Source organism: Macaca mulatta, chromosome 1 (assembly GCF_049350105.2).
Source record: "Macaca mulatta isolate MMU2019108-1 chromosome 1, T2T-MMU8v2.0, whole genome shotgun sequence".
NCBI lineage: Eukaryota > Metazoa > Chordata > Mammalia > Primates > Cercopithecidae > Macaca > Macaca mulatta.
Genome location: NC_133406.1, coordinates 6918492 through 6941527, shown reverse-complemented (window position 1 = coordinate 6941527; position 23036 = coordinate 6918492). Strand labels below are relative to the sequence as shown.

General features: G+C 38.1%; 1 protein-coding gene across 1 annotated transcript in view; it reads right to left on the bottom strand.

The window, feature by feature from the left end:
- PLD5 (phospholipase D family member 5) overlaps positions 1-23036 on the bottom strand; it is a 423368-nt gene that overhangs the window by 60651 nt on the left and 339681 nt on the right. The gene's annotated exons all lie outside the window — the stretch shown is intronic.

Genomic DNA, 23036 nt, shown 5'->3' with positions numbered 1-23036 from the left:
CCTGAATCTAGGAGTTCGAGGGAGGGATCAGAGATGGTGACATAAACATGAGAACCATCTCACAGAAATAAAGGCTGTCACTTCAAGAGTAGACAGTTCCTTCAGGAAGAATAGGTAGGCTCTTCAGGTTGTTATTAGCACATTTGTTTATTAATATACGTCCCTCATAGAGGACAGTGACCTTGTTTGTCTTGCTGACTGCTGTATTTCCAGTACCTAGTATGTCGTGGATGTTTGATAAATATATGTTGAATTAAGGGAATGAAATCCCAGAGAACACCATTATCTGAGGGAAGAACTCAGTACTTAAGAACCCACAACAGGAAACAAAGAAGAACTATTGAAAAGGATAGGAGATGAATCCAAAGATTCAGTGTCATAGTTGATAAGAACATTTTTTTTTTAATTTTTAAAAATGGAGGACGATTTCAAGAAGAGAGCAACATGGGCCATCCAACAGGAAGTCTCATAAGATGAGAGTTGAAGAGTCCACTTTTCCGTCTCGCCCTGTCACCCAGGCTGGAGTACAGTGGCACGATCTCGCGTCACTGCAACCTCCGCCTCCTGGGTTCAAGTGATTCTCCTGCCTCAGCTTCCCAAGTAGCTGGGATTATAGGCGCACATCAGCACCACACCCAGCTAATTTTTATATTTTTAGTAGAGACAGGGTTTTGCCACATTGGCCAGGCTGGTCTCGAACTCCTGGTCTCAAGTGATCTGCTCGCCTTGGCCTCCCAAAGTGTTGGGATTATAGGCGTGAGCCACCACACCCTGCCGTTTGCCAATTAATTAAAAGTATGTAGGAAAGTTTTCTGTGTTTCTAAGAGGCTGTTCTTAAAGTGGAGCAGGGGTTAGAGATGGAAAGTGGGGAGTCCCAGATGAATTCATCAATCAAGCCGATTGATCATGATGTCATGATTATCAGTGTTGCTTACCAAGCTCAAGAGGGAAGGTGGAGCCCAGAAGGGAAAGTGAATTTTTAAAGACTTCTTATTTGTGTGTTGTTACCCTTTGCTCACAGTTCACTTTCTTTTCTTCTTCCTGACGTTAAACATTTGTCTTAACTCAGTTTTTAGCAATTCAATAGATTTCATTTGCTGATTCAAATGACCTTTTTTATTTGTAAGTTAATAAAAAGATAATACAACCAGTAAGTAGCCTATGCCTGAACATTTAGATGAAAAGGCAGTGTAATTTTTCTATTGTTGATACATTATATTAGTACAAATACAGATAATATAATAGTGAATACATCAAAGTCTATTTACCTAAAAAAACCCTACCTTAATTTTTATAGGAGAGATAGCTTCAATTTCTCCTTCTCAAATAATTTTAGTTTTTTTTTTTTTTTCACAGCATGCAATACACTTGAAGAAATTTTTACAGAATGCCACAATTTTATAAGCACTAACAGGAACACTTCAGATGCTTTTTTCTAGAGTTATTTTTATGACTCAGAAAAACAAAGATTCTATATATTAAAAAGTTCTTAGGTTAAAATGACAGCAAGAGCTGTGTCAGAAACGTGGAGTAATTTATAAGAGCAGCTCATCAATATTCACTGAGGTTACTCAAGCTTCGTGCAAGAGAATGCTGAAAACCAGCCACTTTTTGTCCTGTTCCTGGTTTCATTTTCTCCATGGGAATCATGGACTCACAGGAAGCCTTTTCTAAAATTCTGTGCTGGATAATTCAGAACCAACAGAGGCTTTGCATTACTAAACAGTTAATGTGTTCAAAACTGATGTTTAGGTGAGTGACAGTTTTTAAATCCAATACCATTAGAAAACCACAGGTTTTAAGAAACTTTTGTTTTCCATTTATATTGAGGTACAATCAACATATAGTAAAATTCACCCTTCTAAGCACACAGTTCTTAGAATTTTGAAATACAGTCGTGTAACCACCATCACAATCAAGATACACAACAGTGCCATCAGCCCCCAAGATTCCCCCATGCCTCTTTTGTAACCAGTCCCTCTTCAAACCCCGGCCCTTGGCAACCACTGATCTGTTTTCCTTCCCACAGTTTGGCTCTTGTAAGAATATCATATAAACTGAGTCACGGAGTACGTAGCCCTTGGTATCCTGCTTCTTTCAGCTAGCATAATTCATGTGAGACCCATCCATGCAGTTGCACGAAACAGTAGTTTGTTTCTTTTTATTGTTGAGTAAGTATTTTATTGTATGGAATGTACCAGTTTTTTATCCATTCTCCAGTTGAGAAACATTTGCGTAGTTTTTAGTTCCTGGTGATGACAGATAAAGCTGCTGCAAACATTCATGTGCATGTTTTTGTGAGGATGTAGTTTTCATTTCACAGTGAGATTGCTGGGTCATGTAGTAAGTACATGTTTAACTTCGTAAGAATTTGTCAAACTGTTTTCCAGGATGTCTGCACCATTTCCATTTCCACCAGCAGGTATATGTGAGTTTAAGTTGCTTGGTATACTTGCTGGAACTTAGTCTTTTAATTTTTTTATGTTTTGAATATTTTAGTTATTCTAATAGCTGTGCATTGGTGCCACATTGTGGGTTTAATTTGCATTTCTTTAATGACTAATTTTGTTGAAGGTATTTATACACTGACTTGCTGTCTATGTGGGATGTGTCTGTTCACATAGTTGGCATAGTTCTATTGGATTGTCTCTTTTCCTGTTAAATTTTGAGGGTTTCATTGAGTTTGAGAATCTTACGTATTCTGGATACAAACCCTTGACTAGAGATGTGACTTACAAATATTGCTGCTCAACCTTTGGCTTTTATTTTCATTTTCTTAGCAATTTATTCCAACACACAGTTCTTAATTCTGATAAAATTCAATTTATCCATCCTTCCCCTTATAGATCATGTTTTGAAAATTTTAGCTAAGGAATCTTTGCCTAAGCCATGATCACAAATATTTTTCTCTTTGTTTTCTTCTGGAAATTATATAGTTTTAGTACTTGTATTTAAGTCTATGGTTCATTTTGAATTGATTTTTGCATAAAGTATGAATCTAGATCACTTTCTTGCATATGTATATTCAATCGTTCTAGTACCACTTGTTGAAAATCAGCTGACTTTGCACCTTTGTTAAAAATCAATTGGCCATGTATGTGTGGGTCTATTTCTGGACTCTATTTGCTTTCATTGGTCCATATGCCTGTTCTTTCTATAGTATGACACTGTCTAAACTTACTATAGTACATCAGAAAATCACGTAGTATGAGTCCTCTGCCTTTCTTCCTCTATTTCAAAATTGTTGTAGCTGTTCTAATTCTTTGGTCTTTCTAAATAAATGTTAGAATCCATTTGTCAATTTCTATGAAAGTCCTGAAGGGATTTCAGTTGGAATTGTATTGAACCCATTGATCAGTTTGAGGGTAAGTAACATTATAACAATATGGTATTTTCTAAATGACAAATATCTCCATTTTAAAGTCTTTTAAAAATTAATTTGATGAGTGCTTTGTGGTCCTTAACATACTTTGTAAGATTCATACCTAAATATTTCATAGTTTTGATATTATTGTAAATAATACTGTCTTTTTAATTTCTAATTGTTCATGCTGTTGGATAGGAATATTGATTTTTGTCTGTAGAAACACTGTATACAGAAAACATTTCCACATATAGAAACATTAATTTTTGTATACTGATCTTATATCATAAAACTGTTCTAAACATACTTAGTTTCAGTAACTTTTTAATAGATTCTTTGGGAATTTTTACACAATCATGTCATCTGCAAATAGAGAGTTTTATTTCATCCTTTCCAAGTCTATGCCTTCTATTTCTTTTTCTTGCCTTACTGCACTAGCTATGACTTCCAGTACAATGTGCAATAGGATTAGTGAGAATATTGTTGCTGACTTTAAGGGGAAACCATTTAGTCTTTTCCTATTAAATATAATGCTAACTGTAGGCTTTCTGCAGACACTCTTTATCAGGTCAACAAAGATTCCTTTTAACCCTAGTTTTCTGAGAATACCAGAAATGAAAGTTGAATTTTGCCGGAGTCTTTATTTGAACTCAATGTGATAATTTTTCGGTTTTGCTTCTTTAGTCTTTTGATACAGCATTTTACATTGATTGATTGTTCAATACTGAACTAGCCTTTCATTCCTGAGATAAACTCTACTTGATCATATTTTTTTATACGTTGTTGCATTTAATTTGCTAGCATGTTATTGAGAACTTCCCATCTATGTTTATGACAGATACTCATCTTTCTTTCTTATAATGTGTTTGTCTCATTTTGGTATTTGGGAAATGCTGGCATAAGATGAGTTGGAAAGTGTTTTACTTTTTTTAAAAAAATATTCTGGAAGAGTTTGTGGAGAATTGTTACTGTTTCTTTCTTAAATATTTAGAATTCACCAGTGAAACCATCTGAACCTGGAGTATTTATTAATAGGAAGTATTTACTACATATTCAGTTCCTTCAGAAGACTTAAGTTTTACACACACACACATACACACACAGATTTAGTAGTTGATGTCTGAAAAAATTTATCTGTTTCATCTAAATCATCAAAGTTATGGCCATATAGTTATTCATGGTTTCTCCTCTTATTTTTTCAATGTCCTTAGGGTCTGTAGTGATGTCCCTTCTTGTATTCCTGATGTTTGTGATGTATGTCTTCTCTCTTTTTCTTTGGTCAGTCTGGCTATATGTTTGTAACAGTGTTAATTTGTTCAAGAACTAGATTTTTATTTTATTATTTGGACCTTCTTCCTAACAAAAGCATCTCGTGTTATAAACTTCTTTCAAGGTGCTGCTTCAGTTGCAACCAAAATTTTTGATATGCTCTATTTTTCTTTTCACTCAAATCAAAATATTCAATTTCCCTAAAATTTCCTCTTCACACAATGAATATACGGGATATTTTCCCAGATTTTTAAAATTGGTTTCTAGTTTATTCATAAATTCATAGATTATATTCATAAGTACTTTTTATAATTTCAATTTTTGAAATGTGTAACATTTTATGACCAACAATATTGGCTCTCTTGAGACATGTTCCATATGCACTTAAATATAATAACTGTTGTACTGTTTTGGGATACAGTGTTCTATAAACATTGGTTAGGTCAAGTTGTTGACAGTGTTTTCAAGTTTTCTATATCCTTACTGATTTTCTCTCTACTTGCTATCAATTACTATAAACTGAATGGTGAAGTCTTCAGTTATAATTGTGGGTTTATTTCTCCCTATGCTATTATTAGTTTTTGCTCTATATATTTTAAAGCTCTCTTGTTAGATGCATATACATTTAGTAGTATTATGGATTCTGGGAGAAATGACCCTTTTATCATCACATAATGTTGCTCTTTATTTCTGGTAATAGTCACTTTTCTGATGTCTATTTTGATACTGTTACAGCTATTCCAACTTTCTTTCAACAAGTGGTAGCATGATAAATTTTTAGAATCTTTTCATTTTTAGCCTATTTGCATATTTATATTTAAAGTGGCTTTTTTGTGGACCATGCATAGTTGGGCCTCGCTTTTTTATCCAATCTCTCAATGTTTTTATTTTATGTGGTATGTTTACACCAATTATGTTTAATGTATTAATGACATGATTAGATTAAAATGTACCATTTGAGGACTCTCTTCCATTTTTCCTCATCTATTTGTTGTTTCTTTTTAAGGTTTTTCTCCCTTCATTTAGATTTAGTATATTATTCATTATTCCATTTCTATCCCTATCCTCAGCTCATTCTTTATGCATTATATAAAATTTTTAGTGGTGTGAGTTGTTGCCCTAGACTTTACAATATAGATTTTTAAATAATCAGAGTTCCTTCAAATAACACATACCACTTTATATATAATATAAGGACCTCACAACAATATGCTTTCAATTCCTCCCTCCCATCCTTGGTATTATTGTCATATTTTACTTTTATGTATGCTAAAACATACAATATATTCTTATGTTTTCCTATAGACATCAGTTATCTTTTATAACAATTAAAATAAAAATATTTACTTTCATTTATTCTGTTTCCAGCGCTCTTCATTTTAACATTCAAGCTTCTTTCTGTGATCATATTCTTTATGCCTAAGGAACTTCCTTTAACATCTTATATAGTGCAGTTCTGTTGGTAATACATTGTCTCAATTTTTCTTAGAGAAAATTTTTGTTTCTCCCTCATAACTTTTTTTCTAATTTTGGAAGAGATTTTCACCAATGGTAAAATTTGGGGTGGACAAGGAGTTTTCCCCCAGCACTCTAAAGATGTTGCTTCATTGTTTTCTGGTTTGCAGAGTGTCCCAAACGTAGGCTCCTCTAACTCTTGTCAATGTTCCTATATTAATATATTTTTTTCAGTTTTCCTCGTTGTCTTTGGATCTTTGGTTTTCAGCAGTTTGAATATGCCTAGTATTTGTTTGCTTACTTGTTTGCTTTTATGTATTCTAATGCTTGATGGTTTCTGAGCTTCTTGGATCTATGGTTTGGTGTCCATCATTAATTTTTTGGAACATTTTTGGCTATTCAGACATTTCTTCTAAGTTACATAAATTACTCAAGTATACCAATTTTAATATTTTTTACATGGTCTTTCAGCTTTGAATTCTGTTCTTCTATTTTTTCTTTTTCTTTTCAAGTTAAATATTTTGAGATAATTTTAGACTCACAGGAAGCTGTAAGAAACAGCACAGAGAGATTCCTTGTACTTTTTACCCAGTTTCTCCCAGTGGTAACAACTTGAAAATCTATAGTATAAAATCCACACCTAGAATATTGATGTTCACACATTCAATATGTAGAACCTTTTGTTTTTCAGTGCTGCAAAGGTACAAAAATGTATTATCATGCAGTTCGTAGTTCAAAAGTTCGAGACTCATCTCCCTGGGATAAAATCAAGGTGTCAGCAGAATGGAATTCATTTCTGGAGGCTCTAGGAGATAATCCGTTTTCTTGCCATTTCTGACATCTAGAGGCTGCTCACCTTCCTTGTCTCATGGCCTCTTCCTCCATCTTCAAAGTCAGCAGTAATGGGTTTAGTTCTCATGCTGCCGTTTGTCTGGTCCTTTTTATCTAATTCCCTCTCCCAGTTTTAAGAACTCCTGTGATTCCATTGGACCCATCTGGATAATTAGGATAATGTCCCTATTTTTTTTCTCATTATACTTTAACTTCTGGGGTACATGTACAGAATGTGCAGTATTGTTACATAGGTATACATGTGCCATGGTGGTTTGCTGCACCCATCAACCTGACACCTACATTAGGCATTTCTCCTAATGCTATCCCTCCCCTAGCCCCCCACCCCTTGACAGGCCCCAGTGTGTGATGTTCCACTCCCTGTGTCCATATGTTCTCATTGTTCAACTCCCAGTTATGAGTGAGAACATGCGGTGTTTGGTTTTCTGTTCTTGTGTTTGTTGAGAATGATGGTTTCCAGTTTCATCCATGTCCCTGCAAACGACATGAACTCATCCTTTTTCTGTGTCTGCATAGAATTCCGTGGTATATATGTGCCACATTTTCTTTATTCAGTCTATCATTGATGGACACTTGGGTTGGTTCCAAGTCTTTGCTATTGTGAATAGTGCCACAATAAACATACATATGCATATGTCTTTATAGTAGAATGATTTATAATCCTTTGGGTATATACCCAGTAATGGGCTGGCTGGGTCAAATGGTATTTCTGGTTCTGGATCCTTGAGGAATCGCCACACTGTCGTCCACAATGGTTGAACTACTTTACACTCCCACCAACTGTGTAAAAGTGTTCCTATTTCTCCACATCCTCTCCAGCATCTGTTGTTTCCCGACTTTTTAATGATCGCCATTCTACCTGGCATGAGATGGTATCTCATTGTGGTTTTGATTTGTATGTCTCTAATGACCAGAGATGATGAGCATTTATTCATATGGTTGTTGGCTGCATAGATGTCTTCTTTTGAGAAGTGTCTGTTCATATCCTTTGTCTACTTTTTGATGTTTTTTTTTTTCTTGTAAATATGTTTAAGTTCTTTGTAGATTCTGGATATTAGCCCTTCATCAGGTGGATAGATTGCAAAATTTTCTCCCACTCTGTAGGTTGCCTGTTCACTCTGATGATAGTTTCTTTTGCTGTGCAGGAGCTCTTCAGTTTAATTAGATCCCACTTGTCAATTTTGGCTTTTGTTTCCATTGCTTTTGGTATTTTAGACATAAAGTCTTTGCCCGTGCCTATGTCCTGAATGGTATTGCCTAGGTTTTCTTCTAGGGTTTTTATGGTTTTAGGTCTGATGTTTAACTCTTTAATCCATCTGGAGTTAATTTCTGTATAAGGTGTAAGGAAGGGGTCCAGTTTCAGTTTTCTGCATATATGGCTAGCCGGTTTTCCCAACACCATTTATTAAATAGGGAATCCTTTCCCCATTGCTTCTTTGGGTCAGGTTTGTCAAAGACCAGATGGTTGTAGATGTGTGGTGTTTTTCTGAGGCCTCTGTTCAGTCCCATTGTTCTATATCTCTGTTTTTGTACCAGTACCGTGCTGTTTTGGTTACTGTACCCTTGTAGTATAGTTTGAAGTCAGGTAGCATGATGCCTTCAGCTTTATTCTTTTTGCTTAGGGTTGTCTCAGCTATGCAGGCTCTTTTTTGGTTCTATATGAACTTTAAAGTAGTTTTTTCCAATTCTGTGAAGAAAATCAAGATTGATGGGGATAGCATTGAATCTATACATTACTTTGGGCAGTATGGTCATTTTCATGATATTGATTCTTCCTATCCATGAGCATGGAATGTTTTTCCATTTGTGTGTGTCCTCTCTTACTTCCTTGAGCAGTGATTTGTAGTTCTCCTTGAAGAGGTCCTTCACATCCCTTGTAAGTTGGATTCCCAGGTATTTAATTCTCTTTGTAGCAATTGTGAATGGGAGTTCACTCATGATTGGGCTGTTTGTCTGTTACTGGTGTATAGGAATGCTTGTGATTTTTGCACATCGATTTTCTATCCTGAGACTTTGCAGTAGTTATCAGCTTAAGGAGATTTTGGGCTGAGAAGATGGGGTTTTCCAAAGATACAATCATGTCATCTGTAAACAGAGACAATTTGACTTCCTCTCTTCCTATTTGAATACCCTTATTTCTTTTTTTGCCTGATTGCCCTGGCCAGGACTTCCAATACCATGTTGAATAGGAGTGGTGAGTGAGGGCATTCTTGTATTGTGCCAGTTTTCAAAGGAAATGCTTCCAGTTTTTGCCCATTCAGAATGATATTGGCTGTGGGTTTGTCATAAATAGCTCTTCTTATTTTGAGATACTTTCCATCAATACCTAGTTTATTTAGAGTTTGTTATCATGAAGCAGTGTTAAATTTTGTCAAAGGCCTTTTCTGCATCTATTGAGATAATCATGTGGTTTCTGTCATCGATTCTGTTTATGTGGTGGATTACATTGATTGATTCGTGTATGTTGAACCAGACTTGCATCTCAGGGATGAAGCCGACTTGATCACAGTGGATAAGCTTTTTGATGTGCTGTTGGATTCGGTTTGCTAGTATTCTATTGAGGATTTTCACCTCGATGTTCATCAGGCATATTGGCCTGAAATTTTCCTTTTTTTGTTTTGTCTATGCCAGGTTTTCATACGAGGATGATGCTGGCCTCATAAAATGAGTTAGGGAGGATTCCCTCTTTTTCTACTGTTTGGAATAGTTTCAGAAGGAATGGTACCAGCAACTCTTTGTACGTCTGGTAGAATTTGGCTGTGAATCCATCTGGTCATGGACATTTTTTGGTTGGTAGGCTATTAATTTTTGCCTCAATTTCAGAACTCGTTATTGGTCTATTCAGGGATTTGACTTCTTCCTAGTTTAGCCTTGGGAGGGTGTATGTGTCCAGCAATTTATCCATTTCTTCTACATTTTCTACTTTATTTGTGTAGAGGTGTTTATAGTATTCTCTGATGGTAACTTGTATTTGTGAGATCTGTGGTGATATCTCCTATATCATTTTTTTTGTGTCTATTTGACTCTTCCCTTTCTTCTTTATTAGTCTGGCTAGTGGTCTATCTATTTTCTTGGTCTTTTCAAACCAACTCCTGGATTCACTGATTTTTTGACGAGTTTTTCATGTCTCCATCTCCTTCAGTTCTGCTCTGATCATAGTTATTTATTATCTTCTGCTAGCTTTTGAATTTGTTTGCTCTTGCTTCTCCAGTTCTTTTAATTGTGATGTTAGGGTGTCGATTTTAGATACTTCCTGCTTTTTCCTGTGGGCATTTAGTGCTATAAATTTCTCTCTCCATGCTGCTTTCAATGTGTCCCAGAGATTCTGGTACCTTGTGTCTTTGTTCTTACTGGTTTCCAAGACCATCTTTATTTCTGCCTTCATTTTGTTATTTACCCAGTAGTCATTCAGGAGCAGGTTGTTCAGTTTCTATGTAGTTGTGTGGTTTTGAGTGAATTTCTTAATCCTGAGTTCTAATTTGATTGCACTGTTGTCTGAGAGACTGTTATGATTTCCGTTCTTTTTCATTTGCTGAGGAGTGTTTTCCTTCCGTTTATGTGGTCAATTTTAGAATAAGTGCATTGAGGTGCTGAGAAGAATGTATATTCTGTTGATTGGGGGTGGAGAGTTCTGTAGATGTCTAATTAAGTCTGCTTGGTCCAGAACTGAGTTCAAGTTCTGAATATCCTTGTTAATTTTGTCTCGTTGATCTAATTTTGACAGTGGGATGTTAAAGTCTCCCACTATTATTGTGTAGGAGTCTAAGTCTCTCTGTAGGTCTCTAAGAACTTGCTTTATGAATCTGAGTCCTCTTGTATTGGTTGCATATATATTTAGGGTAGTTAGCTCTTCTTGTTGCATTGATCCCTTTACCATTATGTAATGCCCTTTGTCTTTTTTGATCTTTGTTGGTTTAAAGTCTGTTTTACTAGAGATTAGGATTGCAACTCCTGCTTTTTTTTTTTTTTGCTTTCCATTTACTTGGTAAATATTCCTCCATCTTTTTATTTTGAGCCTATGTGTGTCTTTTCACATGAGATGGGTCTCCTGAATACAGCATGCTGATGGGTCTTGACTCTTTATCCAATTTGCCAGTCTGTGTCTTTTAATTGGGCATTTAGCCCATTTACATTTAAGGTTAATATGTTATGTTTAGTTTGATCTTGTCATTATGATGCTAGCTGGTTAGTTTGTTCATTAGTTGATGCAATGTCTTCATAGTGGTGATGGTCTTTACAATTTGGTATGTTTTTGCAGTGACTGGTACTGGGTGTTCCTTTCCTTGTTTAGTGCTTCTTGCAGGAGCTCCTGTAAGGCAGGCCTGGTGGTGACAAAATCTCTCAGCATTTGCTTGTCTGTAAAGGATTTTATTTCTCCTTTGCTTATGAAGCTTAGTTTGGCTAGATATGAAATTCTAGGTTGAAAATTATTTTCTTTAAGAATGTTGAATATTAGTCCCTACTCTCTTCTGGTTTGTAGGGTTTCTGCAGAGAGATCTGCTGTTAGTCTATGGGCTTCCCTTTGTGGGTAACCCAACCTTTCTCTCTGGCTGCCCTTAACATTTTTTCTTTCATTTCAACCTTGGTTGAATGTGACAATTATGTGTCTTGTGTTCGCTCTGCTTGAGGAGTATCTTTGTGGTATTCTCTGTATTTCCTGAATTTGAATGTTGGCCTGTCTTGCTAGGCTGGGGAAGTTCTCCTGGATGATATCCTGAAGAGTGTTTTCCAATTTGGTTCCATTCTCCCCATCACTTTCAGGCACACCAATCAAACGTCGATTTGGTCTTTTCACATAGTTCCATATTTCTTGCAGGCTTTGTTCAATCTTTTTCATTCTTTTTTCTCTAATATTTATTTCATTAAGTTGATCTTCAATCTCTGATCTCCTTTCTTCCACTGGATTGATTCGGCTATTGATACTGTGTATCCTTCACAAAGTTCTCGTGCTATGTTTTTCAGCTCCGTCAGGTCATTTATGTTCTCTAAACTGGATATTCTAGTTAGCAATTCGTCTAACCTTTTTTCAAGGTTCTTAGCTTCATTAGAACATGCTCCTGTAGCTCGGAGGAGTTTGTTATTACCCACCTTCTGAAGCCTACTTATGTCAGTTCATCAAGCTCATTCTCTGTCCAGTTTTGCTCCCTTGCTGTTGAGGAGTTGTGATCCTTTGGAGGAGAAGAGGCGAGAAGAGGCATTCTGGTTTTTGGAATTCTCAGCCTTTTTGGACTGATTTCTTCCCAACTTGGTGGATTTATCTAACTTTGGTCTTTGATGTTGGTGACCTTTGGATGGGGTCTCTGAGTGGATGTGCTATTCCTTTCTGTTTTTTAGTTTTCCTTCTAACAGGCCCCCCTGCTGCAGGTCTGCTGGAGTTTGCTGGAGGTCCACTCCAGACCCTGTTTGCCTGGGTATCACTAGCAGAGGCTGCAGAACAGCGAAGATTGCTGCCTGTTCTTTCCTCTGGAAGCTTCATCCCTAAAGGCTACCTGCCAGCCAGAGCTCTCCTGGATGAGGTGTCTGTCGGCCCCTCCTGGGAGGTGTCTCCCAGTCAGGATACACGGGGGTCAGGGACCTACTTGAGGAGGCAGTCTGACCCTTAGCAGAGCTCCAACGCTGTGCTGGGGGATCCGCTGCTCTCTTCAGAGCTGTCAGGCAGGGAGGTTTAAGTCTGCTGAAGCCGCCACTGCAGCTGCCCCTTCCCCCAGGTACCCTGTCCCAGGGAGATGGGGGTTTTATCTATAAGTTTCTGACTGGGGCTGCTGCCTTTTTTTCAGAGATACCCTTCCCGGAGGAGAAATCTGGCAGTCTGGCCACAGCGGCCTTCCTGAGCTCTGGTGGGCTCCGCCTGGTTGGAACTTCGGACAGGACAGCTTTGTTTGTTTACACTGTGAGGGTAAAACCACCTACTCAAGCCTCAGCAATGGGGGACGCCCCTTCCCCCTCCAAGCTCAAGCATCCCAGGTGGATCTCAGCCTCCTGGCGTGCCGGAAGTGAGAATTTCAAGGCATTGGATCTTAGTTTACTTGGTGTTGTTGTGTGGGACCTGCTGAGCCAGACCACTTGGCTCCTTGGCTTCAACCCCCCTTCCAGGGGAGTGAACGGTTCTGTCTCGCTGGCCTTCCAGGTGCCACTGGGGTATGGAAAAAAAGTCTCCTGCAGCTAGTTCAGTGTCTGCTGGAATGGCTGCCCAGGTTTCTGCATGAAACCCAGGGCCCTGGTGGGGTAGGCACCAGAGGGAATCTCCTGGTCTGCGGGCTGCGAAGACCATGGGAAATGCACAGTATCTGGGCCAGAGTGCATGGTTCCTCAGGCTCAGTCCCCCACAGCTTCCCTTGGGTAGAGGAGAAAATTCCCCAACCTCTTGCACTTCCCGGGTGAGACAATGCCCCACCCTGCTTCTGCTCGCCCTCTGTGGGCTGCACCCACTGTCCAAGCAGTCCCAATGAGATGAACTGGGTACCTCAGTTGGAAATGCGGAAATCACCTGCTTTCTGTGTCAATCTCACTGGGAGCTGCAGACCAGAGCAGTTCCTATTCAACTGTCTTGCCACCAAGCTCCTATTTTTGCTTTGTCCTTTCAGTTTGAGTCATTTCTATTGACCTACCTTCAAGGTTTTTGATTCTTCCCTCAGCTGTGCCCACTCTACTGATAAACCTATTGTGAAAAAATCTTTTCTTTTTCATTTGTTGCATTTCCATTTAATCCTTTCTCATATGTTCTACATCTCTACTAAAATTAAGCATCAGTTTTAGCATGTTATCCACCTCGGCTATTAAAATCTTTAATATATTGTAGTTAAACTTTCTTGGATGCTAGCTTCAATATCTGTTTAATATTTGAGTCTAGATGTGCTAACTGCTTTGTGTTTTTCTTAATATATTGATATGCCCCATAACTTTTTAAAGGAAAGATGGACATCTTGTATAAGACAGTATAGACGAAGGTTTTTACGCTTGATAATAAGAATTTATTTCTTCTAGGTGTTGGATATGGAAAGGTAAAGGTCATCTAGTTAAGATTTCAGTTGGGTTTGGGATTTGTTGCTGCTATGCTTACCGTTAGTAAACCAAGGATTTTAAATTACCCTAGTGTTGACTTTGTGTTTAGGATGAGACATGGTTTGCAAGGTGGATGTTGTCAGTGTCTGCTCCACCCTCAGGTTAGGTCTCCCCTTTTCACTGCACCTCAATGGTGGTCTAGTAATGTGTTTGCTCCTTTTCTGGCAAGAAAATGCTATGGATTTGTTATAGAAAAATCTTTGTTTTTCTGATTAAGCTTTGATGTTAGGCAGCCACTGTGTTTATGGTTCTCCGAGGTGGGACTTTCTCCGTGATCCTGCCCCAGACCTCCACCTGTAATTAGGTCTGTGATCACTGGGTATATCTGTCCCTACCCTCCAGGGTTGGAGGGCTTTCCGTGTCCTGCCCCAAGCTTCAATGGGTTTCTACCAGCAGCTTAATGTCAACAGACTTTGTTGTTCTTTACAGTGAAGAAAAGTCCAAGTAGGATTTCATGCCTTTTCTGCAGCAGCTGCTATCCTTCAACCCCAAGTTTATGCAATGGAGATGGCTTTTGTAGAAATCTTACCAATTATTTTTGTGACAACTTGGTGAGGTCCATGGAGAAAACTCTAAGATTGGGTGCTATTTCTCCTTATGTCTATATTCCAGAGAGGCTGCATATTCTCTTGGCAGACAACACTTGCTTTTAGCAATTCATTAAAAATATTAGCTGAATTCCTTTTTTTTTTTTTTTTTTGAGATAGGGTCTTGCTTTGTCACCCAGGCAGTGACACAATCATGGTTCACTGTAGCCTCAACCTCCTGGGCTCAAGCAATACTCTTGCCTCAGCCTCCCAAGTAGCAAGGACCACAGGCATGGGCCACCACATCTGGCTAATTTTTGTCTATTTTTTATTTTTATTTTTTATTATTTTATTTATTTATTTTTTAAAATTTATTTATTATTACTATACTTTAAGTTGTAGGGTACATGTGCATAACGTGCAGGTTTGTTACATATGTATACTTGTGCCTTGTTGGTGTGCTGCACCCATCAACTCGTCATTTACATCAGGTATAACTCCCAATGCAATCCCTCCCCCCTCCCCCCTCCCCATGATAGGCCACGGTGTGTGATGTTCCCCTTCCTGAGTCCAAGTGATCTCATTGTTCAGTTCCCACCTATGAGTGAGAACATGCGGTGTTTGGTTTTCTGTTCTTGTGATAGTTTGCTAAGAATGATGGTTTCCAGCTGCATCCATGTCCCTACAAAGGACACAAACTCATCCTTTTTTATGGCTGCATAGTATTCCATGGTGTATATGTGCCACATTTTCTTAATCCAATCTGTCACTGATGGACATTTGGGTTGATTCCAAGTCTTTGCTATTGTGAATAGTGCCGCAATAAACATACGTGTGCATGTGTCTTTATAGCAGCATGATTCATAATCCTTTGGGTATATAGCCAGTAATGGGATGGCTGGGTCATATGGTACATCTAGTTCTAGATCCTTGAGGAATCGCCATACTGTTTTCCATAATGGTTGAACTAGTTTACAATCTCACCAACAGTGTAAAAGTGTTCCTATTTCTCCACATCCTCTCCAGCACCTGTTGTTTCCTGACTTTTTAATGATCGCCATTCTAACTGGTATGAGATGGTATCTCATTGTGGTTTTGATTTGCATTTCTCTGATGGCCAGTGATGATGAGCATTTTTTCATGTGTCTGTTGGCTGTATGAATGTCTTCTTTTGAGAAATGTCTGTTCATATCCTTTGCCCACTTTTTGATGGGGTTGTTTGTTTTTTTCTTGTAAATTTGTTTGAGTTCTTTGTAGGTTCTGGATATTAGCCCTTTGTCAGATGAGTAGCTTGCAAAAATTTTCTTCCATTCTGTAGGTTGCCTGTTCACTCTGATGGTAGTTTCTTTTGCTGTGCAGAAGCTCTTTAGTTTAATTAGATCCCATTTGTCAATTTTGGCTTTTGCTGCTGTTGCTTTTGGTGTTTTAGACATGAAGTCTTTGCCCATGCCTATGTCCTGAATGGTACTACCTAGGTTTTCCTCTAGGATTTTTATGGTATTAGGTCTAACATTTAAGTCTCTAATCCATCTTGAATTAATTTTCGTATAAGGAGTAAGGAAAGGATCCAGTTTCAGCTTTCTACTTATGGCTAGCCAATTTTCCCAGCACCATTTATTAAATAGGGAATCCTTTCCCCATTTCTTGTTTCTCTCAGGTTTGTCAAAGATCAGATGGCTGTAGATGTGTGGTATTATTTCTGAGGACTCTGTTCTGTTCCATTGGTCTATATCTCTGTTTTGGTACCAGTACCATGCTGTTTTGGTTACTGTAGCCTTGTAGTATAGTTTGAAGTCAGGTAGCGTGATGCCTCCAGCTTTGTTCTTTTGACTTAGGATTGTCTTGGAGATGCGGGCTCTTTTTTGGTTCCATAAGAACTTTAAAGCAGTTTTTTCCAATTCTGCGAAGAAACTCGTTGGTAGGTTGATGGGGATGGCATTGAATCTATAAATAACCTTGGGCAGTATGGCCATTTTCACGATATTGATTCTTCCTATCCATGAGCATGGTATGTTCTTCCATTTGTTTGTGTCCTCTTTGATTTCACTGAGCAGTGGTTTGTAGTTCTCCTTGAAGAGGTCCTTTACATCCCTTGTAAGTTGGATTCCTAGGTATTTTATTCTCTTTGAAGCAATTGTGAATGGAAGTTCATTCCTGATTTGGCTCTCTGTTTGTCTGTTACTGGTGTATAAGAATGCTTGTGATTTTTGCACATTAATTTTGTATCCTGAGACTTTGCTGAAGTTGCTTATCAGCTTAAGGAGATTTTGGGCTGAGACAATGGGTTTTTCTAAATATACAATCATGTCATCTGCAAACAGGGACAATTTGACTTCTTCTTTTCCTAACTGAATACCCTTGATTTCTTTCTCTTGCCTAATTGCCCTAGCCAGAACTTCCAACACTATGTTGAATAGGAGTGGTGAGAGAGGGCATCCCTGTCTTGTGCCAGTTTTCAAAGGGAATTTTTCCAGTTTTTGCCCATTCAGTATGATATTGGCTGTGGGTTTGTCATAGATAGCTCTTATTATTTTGAGGTACATTCCATCAATACCGAATTTATTGAGCGTTTTTAGCATGAAGGGCTGTTGAATTTTGTCAAAAGCCTTTTCTGCATCTATTGAGATAATCATGTGGTTCTTGTCTTTGGTTCTGTTTATATGCTGGATTATGTTTATTGATTTGCGAATGTTGAACCAGCCTTGCATCCCAGGGATGAAGCCCACTTGATTGTGGTGGATAAGCTTTTTGATGTGTTGCTGAATCCGGTTTGCCAGTACTTTATTGAGGATTTTTGCATCGATGTTCATCAGGGATATTGGTCTAAAATTCTCTTTTTTTGTTGTGTCTCTGCCAGGCTTTGGTATCAGGATGATGTTGGCCTCATAAAATGAGTTAGGGAGGATTTCCTCTTTTTCTATTGATTGGAATAGTTTCAGAAGGAATGGTACCAACTCCTCCTTGTACCTCTGGTAGAATTCAGCTGTGAATCCATCTGGTCCTGGACTTTTTTTTGGTTGGTAGGCTATTAATTATTGCCTCAATTTCAGAGCCTGCTATTGGTCTATTCAGGGATTCAACTTCTTCCTGGTTTAGTCTTGGAAGAGTGTAAGTGTCCAGGAAATTACCCATTTCTTCTAGATTTTCCAGTTTATTTGCGTAGAGGTGTTTATAGTATTCTCTGATGGTAGTTTGTATTTCTGTGGGGTCGGTGGTGATATCCCCTTTATCATTTTTAATTGCATCGATTTGATTCTTCTCTCTTTTCTTCTTTATTAGTCTTGCTAGTGGTCTGTCAATTTTGTTGATCTTTTCAAAAAACCAACTCCTGGATTCATTGATTTTTTGGAGGGTTTTTTGTGTTTCTATCTCCTTCAGTTCTGCTCTGATCTTAGTTATTTCTTGCCTTCTGCTAGCTTTCGAATGTGTTTGCTCTTGCTTCTCTAGTTCTTTTAATTGCGATGTTAGAGTGTCAATTTTAGATCTTTCCTGCTTTCTCTTGTGGGCATTTAGTGCTATAAATTTCCCTCTACACACTGCTTTAAATGTGTCCCAGAGATTCTGGTATGTTGTATCTTTGTTCTCATTGGAGAGGGACTCATTATGTTGCCTAGGCTGGTCTCAAACTCCTGGGATGAAATGACTCTCCCACCTCAGCCTCTCAAAGCATTGGGATTATAGGCATAAGCCACTGTCCTCAACCTGAATTCTTTTCACCTATGTGTGGCAGTGTCTTCCTCAGATGAGTAAATGCTTATGTCCTGTCTCTTTATCCTTAGGTTTTGGATTAGTTTGTTACTCGGCAACATCAACTCTATGGTTGTGTTCAAGAAAAGTTGTGAATTTGGAGATATAGAATTTTTCTTCTTTCTAGCTTTCTCCATCCTATACAGATGGCCCACAGGCTTTTAAAATCAGAAGTTAGTATTGAGAAATAACTATTTGAAATCTCTCATATTAAAGAAGTTGAGACCTAGAGAGATCACACCCCTAACTCAACTATCACTGAGTTGTTCAACATAACAGGTGCATGTTAGAAGGGCAGAAAATTGGAAACAACCTAAATCACCCCTAGGATGTGGTTAAATAAATGACAATATGTCCACGTAAGTGAATGTTATTGAGCCTTTCATGATTTTATAGATAACTTTATTGACACTGGAAAATGTGTATTTTGGCCGGGTGTGGTGGCTCTCGCCTGTTATCCCAGCACTTTGGGAGCCCGAGGCAGGTGGATCACAAGGTCAGGAGTTCGAGACCAGCCTGGCCAACATGGCGAAACATCATCTCTACTAAAAATACAAAAACTAGCCAAGTGTGGTGGCACGCGCTTGTAGTCCCAGCTACTCTGGAGGCTGAGGCAGGAGAGTCACTTGAATCCGGGAGATGGAGGTTGCCGTGAGCTGAGATTGAGCCACTGCACTCCAGACTGGGCAAGAGTGAGAATTCATCTCAAAAAATAATAAGTAAAAAAAGTTTATTTCATGAAGAAAATGTAAACAGGAGATTATAAGATACTAGATACAATATGATTGCTTTTTATTGTAAGAAAAAAGTAATCAATGGCAGCATATGGGGACTTATGGTATCTTGTTTTTATCGGTACAGTAATATTTACTGCATTGTAAATCATAGATAATTTTATGCATTCTAGGTATAATCTATTAGTCTGTTCTCACACTGCTAATAATTATAGACATACCTGAGACTGGGTAATTTATAAAGAAAAAGGCATTTAATGGACTCATAGTTCCACATGGCTGGGGAGTCCACACAATCATGGCACAAGGCAGAGGAGGAGAAAGGCATGTCTTACATGGCAGCAGGCAAGAGCGTGTGCAGGGGAACTCCCCTTTATAAAAACCATCAGATCGCGTGAGACTTATTCACTATCATGAGAACAGCATGGGAAAGACCCGCCCTCCCATGAATTGTGGGAGCTACAATATGAGATTTGGGTGGGAACACAGACAAACCATATCATCTATTTACAGCTATATAGAAGTATATGTACCTCTGGGAACAGGAAAAAAAAATAGTATTAAAGTGGTTGAATTTGCAATGTATGTTTCTCTTTAAGTTTCCTATATTGTAAAAATGAACATAATGTTTTGAGGAAAATATTCATTGTGAATATTTAAGTTTTGTCCAGAGGTCCTGAGTTGGATATGTGAGGTAAGATGCTCGTGAACACTGCAGATAAACTGATGCACACACAGTCACAGCAGCTGATTCTGACTTAGGAACATTTCACTCTCCTTTTCCTTGGTTCATTTTGGTGGTTAAGATCTCTTCCAGAAGTAACATACATCAAGAAAGAAGAGATTATACATGTCTAGCAAGGCCTGTCAGAAATATATTTGGTGCCCTTGATAATTTCTCAATCAAGACAGAGAACACCAAGGTACAACCACATCGGGCATCGGAGCTGGTACGGCAAAGGGGAAGGAGAGATTCCTACTTCTGTTGATGACACTGGAACCTTGCAAGCTGGACATCTTGGAACAATAGACACAGCTGCTCGACCTCAAAGGTGGAGCAAACACTTCTGCATGTTGCAAAGGCTAGTTATTGCCTATTTGGTAGGCAAAAAAATTTAAATATTTGGCATAAAAGTATAAAATGAATTGAGTCAAGAATTTGACATTTATTCAATTAACAAGTTGGGGTTGGAAGCTAAATTTAAATCTTACACAAAATGAAACTTCCAATTAAAATGTCAAAAGATTGACATCACAGAATGAAAGAACCAGGAACACTGGAAGCAGGGACCTTTGTTGTTTTTATTCAGTAGGAAGGAACATTTCTTTCTTCTCCATATAAACTGGATGTTCTTTGTTGAGCATTGTCACTGCTAAAGTGCTTTTTCATTGTTACACTGCATCAATCGTTTCCCTGTGGCAGGGTACTAATTTATCAGTTGAAAAGCCACTAGGCAATGACTACAAACATTACAGGAAGCAGGTCAATATGATTATCGTCACTCTGTAACCGAGAAACCTAAAATGCAAAGAAAATTATGTAGCCTCAAGTCCCCAGGAAGCCAGCGTCTGCATTTATTGCCTAGATTTAGCTATTTTATTATCTCAGTCCTTCAGACAACCTTAACGTATTAAAGAAATTGCCTAGGGATGAGATCTTAGTGATTGTCTACACAGAATGTATGTGTGTGTGTGGTTATTTCCCATAAACATTGAGTTCTAGTTTCTCTTTCACGGTCAAGGCCGTGATGCTAAAAAGCTGCAAGAAGTTTTTCCCTGGCTCAGTTATGCTTTTACAAATTTTGCAAAATGGTTCTCTGCTAAATTAGAATAGACAGCTCAAGCCGTGCCAGAATCATAAAGCATGTGCATTATTATTCTTAGGTTAGAAATATTTGGGGTGGAGGGTAGATGGTAGCATGGCAGCAAAATATTCTCTAACTCACCAAGATGGTGAATGTAAAAAAGAATGTCAGCAATAATCAATACCATTCTTCACAAAAATAGTAGGCAGAGATCCCGCAGCTTTCATACCCAGTTCATACTAATATCTACAGGTGTGTATTAGTTTGTTCTGGTTCTGAATGTCATAAACATCTCAGGACTAGGTAAAGAATCAAGAAATTCATGGAAATATATGTGAAGCAAAAGAGAGAAAATACTTCCCTCAAGTCTTACTTGCTGCGAAGAGAGAAATCCTGTGTGGATTTTATTTTAATTGAATTAGAATTCAAAGAACAAGGGAGGGAAGGAAAGAGGTGGAAAGGATGCTTAATCATCATGTCAGAAAAGAAATTCTTTCTAATAAATGTGAAATAGGACAATGATGTCATTGCTGTCCATTCATTCTATCTCCCAGCATTTTCTCTGTCTTTTTGGGTCTCAAGAATTTGGGCTGGGTTGACTAGGAATTCACCATTCAGCAAAGTGGGGAGTGAAAGAAAAAGGTGAACGGAGATGGAAAAAGAAAAGGGAAAGGAAAAAAGTAGAAGAGAAGATGATCAAAGAGCAGGATGAGCAGAGAGAGATGGGCAAAAGAGTCAGTCTCTTCACTGGAGAAAGGAAATAGTATCCTTTATTTCTTTTGGGTCTCCTAAAGAGAGGGATATAAAATGTGTTGTGTGTGTATTTATATATATTCCAGCAGATGTGAATAAGCCTCCAGCTGTCTATAAGTAATTTCGTCCTTCAATTCCTTAATTTTGGCAAAGTTTGAGGCTTTTTAGGGAGTCAATTTTGAAGACCATGTATGTGCAAAGGATAAGTGACTGTCTGTGAAAGTCATTATCTTTATTTTTAAAGAGGCATTTGGGTAAAGGAAGTCAAACTCCTAATACCCAGCCATAGGTCATGCATCTGAAAGCACAAAAAAAAAAAAAAAGAAAAAAAAAAAAAGGGAAATTCATGCAGTTGTATGCAATTATGGAAAGTGCAGAAAAACCATCTGTTCTTGGAAATAAAATCTTCCTCAATCCCCTGGATGTCAGAAGCCCAAGTGAATGTGGGGGAAGTGACTGTTAAAACTAATTTTGTATGTGAAAAGTATGTATGCTTTATCCAAACGGAACTGCACACCCCTGGAAGGTTTATTAAATTTTTTCCAGTGAATTGACAAATGTTTTTACAAAACTATCTCCAGTATTGTTCTTGAAGCATGACTAGTCTCCAGATTCACTGATGGGCCATGTCAATCATCAGTACATGCACATGTTATTTGCAAATGGAATTCAGGTCAAGAGCAAGACACTGTAAGCTTAAAAGGAAAGTTTTTGAAATGCAATGTTATTTATCTGTTTTAACCTGTAAAAAGCAGATCAAGCATCCAGTGAGTTAACAAACTGACACTGACAGATGCAATGGGTTGAGGATGGGTGTGGACAGAAAGGCTCCTCCCACCTCTACATTACCCCAGGAGTCTTCAATCACACTACTTTTGGGAAGCACTGCCTAAGTTATCTCACTGGAGCCTCCAATTATTTCTACAACTTAGTACACAGTTGCTTAGCACTTCTATACTTGGTTTATATGTGATTAATTTCAAGGTATGTACATGTTACTTGTAAATCTTTGAGGGCGCTTTTCTGAGTTTCCTGCTGCTCTGCCTAAAATGCAAATTGTTTATAACCTTCCACGTGACTGTTTTCCCACCTGCCAGTATCGACCTGGCTTTACTAGAAAATTTATTATCTTACAAAAGCTTTTCCCTAAGGTGGAATAAAAACTCCACAGGGGACGATATAGTGGGGGTGAGAGGCCTCTCTCAGCTGAAATAGCTTCCCACCTCTCCTCTCTTCATTCTCCTTTTTACTTACATTCCTTTCACAGAAGAAATCGTTCTTTTTTGAGAGGGAGCAAGAACAGGGCTTGATATTTTACTTAAGAAAAAAAACTCAAATGATCAAGGTTTGAACTGTGATTATCATTATGCAGCCATATTTCTAGAACAAGCTGCTTTTACCATCTTGAGATTTCAATGACCTTTTGAAAGAAAGCATCTTCTCCAGTACAAGTTGTAACTTTTATTTA